The sequence below is a fragment of the Bombyx mandarina genome, chromosome A1 (genome assembly GCF_030267445.1).
Source record: "Bombyx mandarina strain Sakado chromosome A1, ASM3026744v2".
NCBI classification, from domain to species: Eukaryota; Metazoa; Arthropoda; class Insecta; order Lepidoptera; family Bombycidae; genus Bombyx; species Bombyx mandarina.
The window spans coordinates 18,736,868-18,750,080 of NC_143234.1; positions in this window are offsets into that span (position 1 = coordinate 18,736,868).

Below are 13,213 nucleotides of genomic sequence, written 5' to 3' on the forward strand. Positions count from 1 at the left end.
CATAAGGCGACAAGTCCACATTTCTATAAGTATGAGTATATTCGAAAACATTTTTGAGGCCTATAAGGTCTCATAGCGTAAACAAGTCCAATCTTGGAAAGACCTCATACGCATTGGCTTAAAAATCCCTAAAATAGTCTTGCAGTCAAAGTGTTAAACAAAGTTCAACGTAAGCTGAGTCTCTGTACGTAACTTGGACCGAACTAAACTGAATTCAATAAGATCATACATATGTCGAGGAATCTTGATTTATAACAGAGCCCCTCTGTGGCTCAATGCGAATCAAACGATACTTTGATATTAATACAGAATCGACTGGTTGTTAATCACTGCTCTTTGAATTGTTTAACAATTGTTGAACGATCCTTATGATTACAGGACCATTCGCGAAGTCTACCATTTCGAACAAAAAACATGAAAAAAAAAAACGTATTATTACCAGAATCAGCTCAAGCATTCTCGAGAAATATATATTTTTTTATTGCTTAGATGGGTGGACGAGCTCATAGCCCACCTGGTGATAAGTAGTTACTGGAGCCCATAGACATCTAGAACGTAAATGCGCCACCCACCTTGAGATATAAGTTCTAAGGTCTCAGGTATAGTTACAACGGCTGCCCCACCCTTCAAACCGAAACGCATTACTGCTTCACGGCAGAAATAGGCAGGGTGGTGGTACCCACCCGCGCGGACTCACAAGAGGTCCTACCACCAGTAATTACGCAAATTATAATTTTACGGGTTTGATTTTTATTACACGATGTTATTCCTTCACCGTGGAAGTCAATCGTGAACATTTGTTGAGTACGTATTTCATTAGAAAAATTGGTACCCGCCTGCGGGATTTGAACACCGGTGTATCTCTCAACACGAATGCACCGGACGTCTTATCCTTTAGGCCACGACGACTTCATACATAGATAGAACATACATAGATAAAAAAAATGGTGGTCGAATTGATATCTTCTTTTGAAGCGTGATTTTGTTACTTTAAATCACCTTCTACCTAAATGAAGTCGCGGGCAAAATCTAGTTGTAGATAAGTCATATTACATATTACATACATGTGCTGCCATATATTTATGTTTATCATACATTATTAATAAATACGTAAATTATTACCATGTTTTTAATTTTGAACTGTTCTGTTTAGACAACCCTATTAGAATTAGTTTCGCGTGTTTAATTAACATTAACACAGTAAATACAGGTCAATCTGAACTAATATTTAAAATACAATTTCATTAGTCAGGTACTGGATTAAATCACTGTTATTAACAGTCATATTTGGATACATTAGGTTAAAAGTAGTAAAATAGAAAATGTCAAGTAGAGATTTTACTAAACTAAAAATGGGATGGGACGTGACAATTGAATACTGGTGGTAGAACCTCTTGTGACTCCGCACGGGTAGGTACCACCGCCCTGCTTATTTCTACCGTGAAGCAGTAATGCGTTTCGGTTTGAAGGGTGGGGCAGCCGTTGTAACTATACTGAGACCTTAGAACTTATATCTCAAGGTGGGTGGCGCATTTACGTTGTAGATGTCTATGAGCTCCAGCAACCACTTAACACCAGTCGGGCTGTTGGCTCGTCCACCAATATAAGCTATAAAAAAAAAGAATACAATATGATATTTATGTAACATTTAATTCAGTTTATTATAACCGCAAAATTATAATTTGCGTAATCACTGGTGGTAGGACCTCTTGGGAGTCCGCACGGGTAGGTACCACCACCCCGCCTATTTCCGCCGTGAAGCAGTAATGCGTTTCGGTTCGAAGGGTAGGGTAGCCGTTGTAACTATACTGAGTGAGACCTTAGAACTTATATCTCGAGGTGGGTGGCGCATTTACGTTGTAGATGTCTATGAGCTCCAACAACCACTTAACAACAGGTGGGCTGTGAGCTCGTCCACCCATCTAAGCAATAAAAAAAAAGAATACAATATGATATTTATGTAACATTTAATTCAGTTTATTGTTCTATTATATTTGAATGAAAAACATAATACATTTTATTAACACTCGATTTTACTGCTCAGCAGATTGTCGTACCGGGAGCTTTAAATTAAGTATATACTTAAAAAGAAGCTGCTCAAAAAAGTCGTTATAAAACCGATTAAGCACTAAGCATTTTGGGTTATAGTAGCAATTTAAAATAACGATATTGTGCAATGGAAATGTTAGTGGTGTAATACGTAACTTATGGCTTAGAGCAATAAGTTTGCTTGAATAGGTCGATATATTTCACGAAATATGATGGTAGGGTAGATGAGTCTGCGCGGGTAGTTATCACCACCTCGTGTATTTCGGCCGTCAAGCAGTAATGCGTTTCGGTTTGAAGGCTGAGGCAGCCGTTGTACTGTAAAAGCTGAGACTTAGAACTCATGTCTTAAGGTGGGTGGCGGCTTTTTAGTTGTTAATATATCTATGAGTTCCGGTGACCACATAACACCAGGTAAGCCGTGGTGAGATCCTCCACCCATTTTAGTAATCTTTATATATAAAAATGAATTGCTGCTCGTTAGTCTCGCTAAAACTCGAGAACGGTTGGACCGATTTGGCTAATTTTGGTCTTAAATTATTCGTGGAAGTCCAGGGAAGGTTTAAAATGTGAGAAAATATAAAAAAATCTCGGAATTATATAAAAACAAACAATTTTATTTTTCCTTTGATGTGTCCCCTTGATGTGTCTTTTATATATCGATTGAGGCACTACGAAGTCTGCCGGGTCAGCTAGTAAATAAATAAAACTATAATATGTGAAATATGAGACAGCCATTACGAATAACCATTGTGTGTTCAACTTCATGTCTTTACCACAGTAGTTTGTAGGTCATAAAAGGTTACAAAATAATATTATTAATAAAAAAAGAAATGCAGAATGAACGTTAATGGCGCAAAATTAATCTTAAATTGATCTTAGTCATCCTTATTTATATGCATACGTCAAGTATTTTAAAATGGAAGATATGCGGCTATAATCTGATCGTTTTATAGATATTTTTAAGTTAAGTCTGCATAATTATATTCAAGTACCGAACAACAACAAATCAAATCATATTTTTTTATTCAGCATAAATGAAAGTACATAGTTGTTGAACGTCAAAAGAATTCACAAAAACTAGCCTCCGTCCTGAGAAGAACTGGTAAAAAACTCAGCGGGCGTGTCTTTTTTTTTAAATTGTATTATTTTTTAATATTAGATTTTTAGAATTACAACAAACAGGACGGTTGGCTTAACGATTAACATCAGCGTTCGATGGAAGACAATACCTTTCTTAGTTGTACTCCCCAAACGCAAACGTCCAAATAAACTTTGTCGACGGGCCGAATGCCGAAAAACATTACCAAGGTCACCGCGCAAAGAGGACGTCATCGATGAAAAACACACGATATCATCCCCGCAAACTAGATTATAATCTTTCTATGTACAAACAAGTTTTGGTAGCCCCGAAGGAGATGTCCATAAAAATGTTTGAAGACGTAAACAGAATCATAAATAAGCCAAGTTTATAAATAAAGCCAACTATTTGCTGCTTGTTTTTTTTTTTACGTTCTCTTTTCCAATTTTGAGTAATCTTAGTATAAGCTGTGGTTGTAGTTTGGCGTTAATTTTATTTATTTACTAGCTGACTCGGCAGACTTCGTAGTGCCTCAATCGATAAATAAGACCTAAAATTAAAACCTACCTAAAGTAAACTTAAAACAAACAAAAGGAATCCGTCCGACGGGGGACACATCAAAGGGAAAACAATATTGTTATTTTTATTTAATTCGAAACATTTTCATATTTATCTTTTAAACCTTCTCTGGACTTCCGCAAATAATTCAAGACCAAAATTAGCCAAATCGGTCCAGCCGCTCTCGAGTTTTAGTGAGACTAATCAACAGCAATTCATTTTTATATATATGGATTTCATTTACTTCAGATTTTGAATACATATTACATTTATTCATACAATAACTACAATTTCGGAATTAAATAAAAACAATAATAAAAATAAAACAAAAAATAAAAGTGAATGTTAAATCTACCTTTGTTTGGATCCAGAGTGCTCAACATGCACACGTGTCCAGTGTTGCATTATTGAGCAGCTCAGATCCTTCTGCGAGGCAAGCAGTCGCAGGTAACTCTTGCGATCGATCCGCTTTATTGTAAATAATTGGATAGGTAGAATAATCGGTTCATATGTTCGCTTCTTTGGTCTAGTAATCGTCTCTATACTGTCACGGGAATTTGATTCCAGATCTGTGGGCAAGATCTCTGGGTCACAATCATACCCTCCGGTCACCGTCCTCGTCGAACCCGTCGCTTGCGACGAAGGTCTTGACGAGCGAATTAACCCGTAGACACAGCCCACTGAGTTTCTCGCCGGATCTTCTCAGTGGGTCGCGTTTCCGATCCGGTGGTAGATTCGAAGCGAAGCACGGTTCTTGCTAGGGTTTGTGTTAGCCACGTCGTTAGGTCTGAGCCCCGTGAGCTCACCTATTATTTAAGTTTACGCTTAAATAGCCTCTCAAGGCTATCCGCTTAGGTTAACAAAAAAAAACAATCCTATGATACCAATAACAAACGACTTGTTTTATTTTTTTTCTATTTCGCTTCGAGTGATTATAGAATTAAATTTATTGAAAAGTTTTTTCAAATAATTCCCTCCCTGATGTTTAAAGTTTTTTTTTTATTGCATAGATAACTGAACGAGGTCAAAACCCAACTGGTGTTAAGTAGTTACCGGAGTTCATAGACATCTACAACGTGAATGCCGCCATCCACTTGATATGAGTTCTAAGGTCTCAGTATAGTTAGCTGCCCCACCCTTTAAACCAAAACGGATCACTGCTTCGCGGCAGAAATAGGCAGGGCGGTGGCACCTACCTGTGCGGACTCACAAGAGGTCCTACCAACAGTAAACGAACTCATAATTAACGAACTTATAATTGTATATGAAAAAAATATATATTCAAAGTAGAACTCATGATATTTGTAGCGATAGCAACGAAGGAAGGACCATGTAATATGCGAGAAAAGTTATTAGTGTACGAAAGTTGTTCACATTCATACTCCAAGAGCTTTTCGCGTAAAGTTTAATTAGCTTATAAATTATTCCATGATTTAAGTGTCGTGTCAATGTTTACGTTCTCAAGGGCTTCTCGTAAGTGCTGCAATTACGAGGTACTCTTTAACATTCTAGAAATAATAACGCACGCTCTTACTTGTAAATTTAGCGTGTTTATTTAGCAATGTTATGGTGAGAGCTTAGATAATTTACTGAAATAGCAGCTGATTTTTGATCGTGTGTCAAATAATAGTACAATTAAAAATTACCTACTTAGAATAAGGTGTTTTTTTTTATTGCTTAGATAGATGAAAGAGCTCACGGCCCACCTGATTTTAAACGGTTACCGGAGCTCATATACATCTACAACGTAAATGCTGCCACCCACCTTGAGAAATGAGTTGTAAGGTCTCACTTTTAACAGTACAGCGGCTGCCTCGCCCTTCAAACTGCAACGCATTTCTGCTTCACGGCAAAAATAGGTAGGGTGGTGGTGTGGACTCACAAGACGTCCTAACACCACCAATTTACCTATGTACTCGTATATTACTAACAACATTCGGTTGCATGCAGCTGACGACAGACCAGCTGCACTGGAGATCGAAATTAACCAATTTCAACCTCGCGTCTCAAGGTTGTGTTTATAAGCCTTCGCTAACTACTTAATACCGAATGAGTCGCAAGTTAGTCTGAGTACCTAAAGCCATATAAAACTAGTATTTCTTAATTATTTGCATAAAGAACTAAGCTCGTCTGCTATCGACACGGGAAAAGAAATTAATCATCCAAACACGCCTATATGAACGGAGACAATATAACTATTATTCTGATATAGACGTGTATACGAGAGTAGAAAATTAGACTTAAATTGATAAAATACAAGAAGAAACATAGAGAGATAACTTAAGTTTTCTAGGGAAGATGTAGGACGGTCGAAACTTATCCCGAGAGCACGGTAAATCTCAATTAAAAGGTAAACAAACAGTGGTAGGCTTTTAGTGCTGAAAATGTTTATGGCATATCACAAATGTGGAACGTATAGTGTTCTAAACGGTTTTTTGTTTTTTTACTGGTGGTAGGACCTCTTGTGAGTCCGCACAGGTAGGTACCACCACCCCGCCTATTTCTGCCGTGAAGCAGTAATGCGTTTCGGCTTGAAGGGTGGGGTAGCCGTTGTAACTACTTAGTCTGGCCATAACTACTGTTTCAATAAAAATAAAAATAAAATCTATTGCAAATAACATTTATTACTTTTACAGTGTGTTAGTTAAATACATAAATATAAAACAATTTAAAGTATAAAAAGCTTATTCGAAGTGGTCTCCATTGGCTGCAATACAGTCCTTTAAACGTTGAGGCCAGTTATCAATAGAAGCACGCACTCTTTCCATGGGAAAAATTTTCACTGCCAATCGTAAGGATCGTTTTAGGGACTCCAAATTATCATGGCGTTTAGAGCAAGCCGTACTCTCTAAAACTGAGCATAAATCATAATCCAGCGGATTAAGATTGAGACTAGACGACGGCCAGTCTTCAGCTTTGATGAAGTCCGAAACGTTCGTTTCCAACCAAGACTGCGTAGACCGAGCTTTATGACCTGGCGCCGAGTCTTACTGGAAGGACCATTCTTGATTATTCAACATGGTGTTGTTAAGGGGCTTCACTACCTTCTCAAGAATGGTATCTTGAAAAACTTGTGCCGATGTTTTGATACCTTTTTCACAAAAGTATGGCTCAGTCATTCCTTCATAGCTAATAGCCCACCAAACCATCACTGAAGTCAGATAGTGCCCACGTTGCACTCTGTCGACTAATTGGGAAGCTTCCTTGGAGCTTTGAGCATAAATACGGTCATGCTGTTTGTTAAAATGTTGCTCAGTTGTAAAAAAATTCTCATCCGTAAACAAATTTTTTCTATGACCTCCTTTTGCGTACCGCTTCAGTAGATGTTTCGATTTTACCACCCTATTCTCTTTTAAATTATCAGTTAAGAAATGACCAGTACGTCTCTTATAGGCTGCAAGTCCTAAGTCATCTTTTAAAATACACGACATGGTTCTAGGTGCTACCTTAATCTCCCGAAATAAAATCTTTTGCTTTCGGACAGGATTTCTTCGAATTCTTTCCCTTACTACTTTGACCGCCTTTTTCGTACGAACACTACGTGGACGGCCAGATCTTTTTCTGTCACAAACAGAGGAGGTCTTACTGCACCTATTAATAGCCCGGTACACAAACATTTTACTAATACCAAGCGTATGGAGAGTTTTAAAAATTGCATTTGGCTCCATACCTACTTTGTGTAATGCAATCACAGCAATTCGGTTCTCTTTATCACCCCACTCCATTTTAATATCGCAAAATATTGTACAATGTATTGGCGCGAAAATGAGAAAACTCAATGAGCAATCATATAAAAATGACAGATTCCAAATTCAAATGTAATATTTTGTTTATTTTTAATTGTAACAGTATTCATGGCCAGACTAAGTAACTAGTCAGGTCATAAGTATTGCCACACAGTAAAAACTTTTCTTTTAGAATGCTGGCCACAAAAAAGTTTGTTGAATTCGAATTTCGAATTGTTCATGAAAATAAAAATGTATACTTTTAGAATTTTACTCATTTTTAAATATGGAGTGGACGCTTACAGAAGACCGTGTTGCAGTTATTGCGTTGCATCGTTGCGGTTACGCACCAATTCAAATTTTTAACATACTGAAAAATTTGAATATAAACAAAAGATTCGTTTATCGTACCATCAAACGATACAATGAAGACCCTAGTGTAGATGACAGGTCAAGAAGTGGTCGCCCTCGGTCTGTTAGGACTCCAGCAGTGATAAAAGCTGTGAAGGCGCGAATTCAAAGAAATCCTAAACATAAGCAGAAACTGTTGGCCCTTCAGATGGGGTTAAGCAGAACCACGGTGAAAAGGGTGTTAAATGAAGACTTAGGGCTTCGGACATATCGAAGAAAAACAGGACATCGTTTGAATGCTCGTCTAATGGACCTGAGACTGAAGAGATGCCGCGCTTTGTTGAAGCGGTACGCGGGAAAAAAATATCGGGAAATTCTTTTTTCGGATGAAAAAATTTTTACCGTGGAAGAGAACTACAACAAACAAAATGATAAGGTGTACGCACACAGTAGTGAAGAAGCGAGCAACCGTATTCCGCGTGTCCAACGAGGTCATTTTCCATCCTCGCTCATGGTATGGTTGGGAGTTTCTTATTGGGGCTTAACAGAGGTACATTATTGTGAGAAAGGTGTAAAAACGAATGCAGTTGTGTATCAAAATACAGTCCTGACGAACCTTGTGGAACCTGTTTCTCATACCATGTTCAATAACAGGCACTGGGTATTCCAACAAGATTCGGCGCCAGCTCATAGAGCGAAGAGCACACAAGACTGGCTGGCGGCGCGTGAAATCGACTTCATCCGGCATGAAGACTGGCCCTCCTCCAGTCCAGATTTGAATCCGTTAGATTACAAGATATGGCAACACTTGGAGGAAAAGGCGTGTTCAAAGCCTCATCCCAATTTGGAGTCACTCAAGACATCCTTGATTAAGGCAGTCGTCGATATTGACATGGACCTCGTTCGTGCTGCGATAGACGACTGGCCGCGCAGATTGAAGGCCTGTATTCAAATTCACGGAGGTAATTTTGAATAAACTTTAGTGTCGTAAGAATCTATGTTTTGTTAAGTTTATTTTGGTATATGAATGGTTACATAATGAATAAACTTGTTTCAATTATTTTACATTAAACATGTGACAGAATTTATGACCTGACTAGGTATATTGAGACCTTAGAACTTATATCTCAAGGTGGGTGGCGCATTTACGTTGTATATGTCTATGGGCTCCAGTCCCCACTTAACACTAGGTTGGCTGTGAGCTCGTCCACCCATCGAAGCAATAAAAAAAAAAGATGTGCTCCTATGCTGTGTAAAACTCATAATTAATTCATGTACCAAGTCAATTGAGTCTGTGTTTTTACGAAGTGTTCTAAATTCATTTGACAGTAACACTGTCTTCAACTTATAACATACTGTTCGGATCAATGAACACAGACTAACTTAGTGTTACAGCGATAAATTAAAAACTTAAGTAGGCCATAAAGACTGCGATCTTGGGGATGATCGTTAAATCATTTAACTGCCTAAGTTACCCCGTTACTTAGAAAGAGTGGGGCTAAAGAAGGTCGTATAATGTAGTATATATTATGGTCTGATATAGGTTATTCGTAAATACTTAGTAACTGCCCAATAAAAGCCTCCAAAGGGCGTTCGGCATTGTCCGTTTGATCTTCAAAATTACGTCCAACTAAGACTATAGTAGATTGTTTGCAGTAGCGATCGTTGGTATCTGAAGTCAGCATGCAAATCACAATGTGACTTGGACGAAGACAAAACAGATAACAATGACAAAAGTCGTTGTAATAAAGTCTCAATTCTAACAACTCTACCATTAAAATCGAAAAAAATAAATTAAACGCATTAAACTTAAAAAAAATATTAGTTTTTTCCTATTAGCAATAATAATAACTGAAGAACACTTATTTTATATAGTGGTTAAGATTTTTTAAATTTTTTTTACTGCTTACATGGGTGGACGAGCTTATAGCCCACCCGGTGTTAAGTGGTTACTGGAGCCCATAGACATCTACAGCGTAAATGCGCCGGCTACCTCGAGATATAAGTTCTAGGTCTCAGTAAAGTTACATTGGCTGCCCCACCCTTCAAACCGAAACGCATTACCGCTTCACAGCAGAAATAGGCGGTGTGTTGGGACCTACCCGTGCGGACTACAAGAGGTCCTACCACCAGTAAAAGTTAACAAAACCAGTCTTTTTGTATGACAGATGGGCGACCAAAGGCTCAGCCAGGAGGTATGGTATTTGCTAGTAGCTACCTGAGCGCCTCCAAATGAGACCTAACCCCTAAAAAGCAGCGGCTTCGTGTAAATCAAAGTCATAGTTCCAATGTTTACACTCGATGGAGTAGCTTGACGTCCATAACCTTCAATTGTTCCATACGAAAACCTCTCCAAGCATCTTTTGTGGCCCTTGACAATTGTATTCTAAATATTACAGAAAAATCAAAAAAATCCTCTTTCGCAATAAACGTATCTCAATCGTGTCATTATAATTTATTGTGCTCATTTACAATGGCGTAGAAATCGACAATGGCGCCCCGAGAGATACGTCAGCGATCAGTCAATGGCATACCATAAAACAATTTTAACTTACAACAGAACGCCCTAAAATGAACCATATCCATTCAAGATAAAGGTGAACTTGAAAGTATTTCATTCCCGTTTCATAACGATGTCTACGTTCCTGACTGCTTGTGACGTCATCGGATGCGGTCGAATTTGAGTGGCATTTGAAGCATTTGAAGGCTGTACATTGAAGGTTGTTCGGTAAGTATAGTCGTTCCGTATTGAGGTTTTACAGTAGTGATTACAAATCACTACAATTTTATCAAGACAGGTAAGGGTTTTCAAATTTCAGTATTGTTTACTCAATATTTTAAACAAAATTAACCAATGCAAGAATAAGAAACAATAATTAATACAAAAAAACACGTGTGGCACTCGGGGACTGCCGCGGTAAAACTATTGCATAGCATTTTTTATCAACTTATGCAATTATACTTAGACAATAATAATTTAATATTAAAACAATAATAGAATAAAACCACGCTATATTTATAAACATTAATAAAGGCAAAACATTAACTGTCCCCTTCACACTTATAAGCTAGACTGCGCGCGAGAGAGAGATGAGCAGACTTTTCATGATACGCATGCAGTGCGACGTGACGCCGCGCGCTTTTTTACAAACACTACACAAACGCAACGTGTTGAACGCGAGCTACATGGTAGGCAGAGTGAGGGGTGTTAGGTTTTATTTTCGTTACGGAATTTCTTGATTCGGTCGCCACGCTCAAAGCCTGCGATAAAACCTATGCAATAGCTTAAAAATAAAGATATTAAAAAAACACTAATTATAAATTAATTCACCTGCTAATAATATATGTGTTGCATTTTAAATTTGAACTCTGCATAAACGAACTGACTTATAAATTTGTTCACTTTTTTCTTCCAAAAAGCTTAGAAACTATCGCATTTGTGATTCCTAGTATTAAATAGTATTACAATTAGCTCGATAATAATACAGTAGCAACAAACCAGCAATAAATAACATTCATGTCAGTGAAATAGGCTAGGGTATTCGATGCTGTGCGTAATGAAGTATCCTTAGCGATAAATGTATTCTGATCATTTTGATGTATATCTTTTTTTATTGCTTAAATGGGTGGACGAGCTCACAGCCCACCCGGTGTTAAGTGGTTACTGGAGCCCATAGACATCTACAATGGCTGCCCCACCCTTCAAACCGAAATTTTGCTGCTTCACGGCAGAAATAGGCAGGGTGGTGGTACTTATCCGCGCGCACTCAAAAAATATCTGATTCTTTTGGAAATAAATGTCTGACCAAAAGTTTTATCAGTAACATCAAGCTAGGGATTACTAATGAATGCCCAGGAATTGTTATATTGTGTTCTGTTTTTTACGTTTATGTCAAGTTCAAAGACTGAGAGAAGAGAACCAAAAGCAAAAGCTTGTGTAGAACTAATAACAAGTATAATATTATTCTGTACATTTAATTCTATACAAAACATCAAAAGTTTCGAGTATTACTGAGTTTTCATGAGAATAGAAGGTTGCACCCAAATTAACTCGTCAACATTTAGATAAAGCCAAATTATTTCAAGTCGATGTCATTCTACTACGAAATTCTTCGATACTTGAGAATTTTTATTGAACTTTTTATGTTCTTACTTTATATCTTTGGAACTTTTTAACCTAAATGAAGTCATAATTAAGTCAAATTTATTTTAAAAAGAGGTAAATTTGTTATTCAAATCTTATAATTTTACCGTAAATAAATATTAGCTTTTATTTATGTTAAAATGTTACTAAATAAAGAAACTATTTATCTATTGTTGACGTCCGTTTTGGAGCCAGTTTCCGTATATTATGATTCATAATCGAAATATTATCCAAGAACAACATTATTCCGATAGCCCTTTTCGGTAGCTCCTTAGTGTTGTGTCGTTACAAGAAGCACTTTTGTCAATAGCGAATAATTTCTTTGTAAATTAGCTGGTCTTATCGGATCCTCTCGATCCAATCTTAGTGCTTTTAGACGCTCGAAACATCGGCCATCCTCGTTGTAGAACTACGAAGAGTTCACCCTAACTCATAGACAAAACTCACTGCGTTCCTCGCAGGATTTTCTCAGCGGGTGGCGATTTCGATTCGGTGGTAGATTCAACGAAGAACTGCTTTTGCTACGGCTTGTATTAGCAAGTATTTCCAGATTGAACTCCGTGGGCTCACATTCTTTTTTTTATGATTGAAGGATTACTGGTGGCTCTGAGGCCTTTCCAGATTCACCAGAACAGATGGGCGAGCAAAGGCTCAGCAAGAGAGGTGGGATTTGCTAACAGCCGCCCGAGCCCCTCCGAAGGAAACCTTACAAATCAAGAGTAGTTTCTTCCCTAATGAGTGAGCTCACCTATCAAACCGGGCGTAGCTGGAACACCCGCGATTAGATACAGGAAAAAGATAATTTAATCAGTTTTAATTAGTTAAAATGAAATAATTACTGGTAGTAATCAAGTGGTTCATCAGTACATAGCATAGTGACCTCTGTTGCAGGGGGAATGGTGCCCCGGCGAAGGAGTGATTCAAGCGCGGAGGCTCCAATATTTGCGGTCGGCGCCGGAGACGTAGTCACACCGTTTGGCGAGACTGCCCTGCGGCTTATGGACTGTAGAGATGGTCTGTCCGGCCTTCGCGGGCTGGGTGAGCCAGCACTGAGGATACTCCAACGTCCTGCTGATGCGGGTGGTCATCGGTCACGGTTGTTTCGATCGGTAGCTGCACTGAATCATCAGAAAGGCAATTGACAGTACAGTGCTACAACTACGATGACGGTGACAAGGAAGATACCGCAAAACATGCTCGCGCGTTGCACTGCTTGGCGAGAGCAGCACGCCCCTCTCGTCGCAGTCGTAGAAGAGTATTTGTCGTAAAGACCATCCTAGGGCTTGAAGTTCTCTCTCAATCTCATCA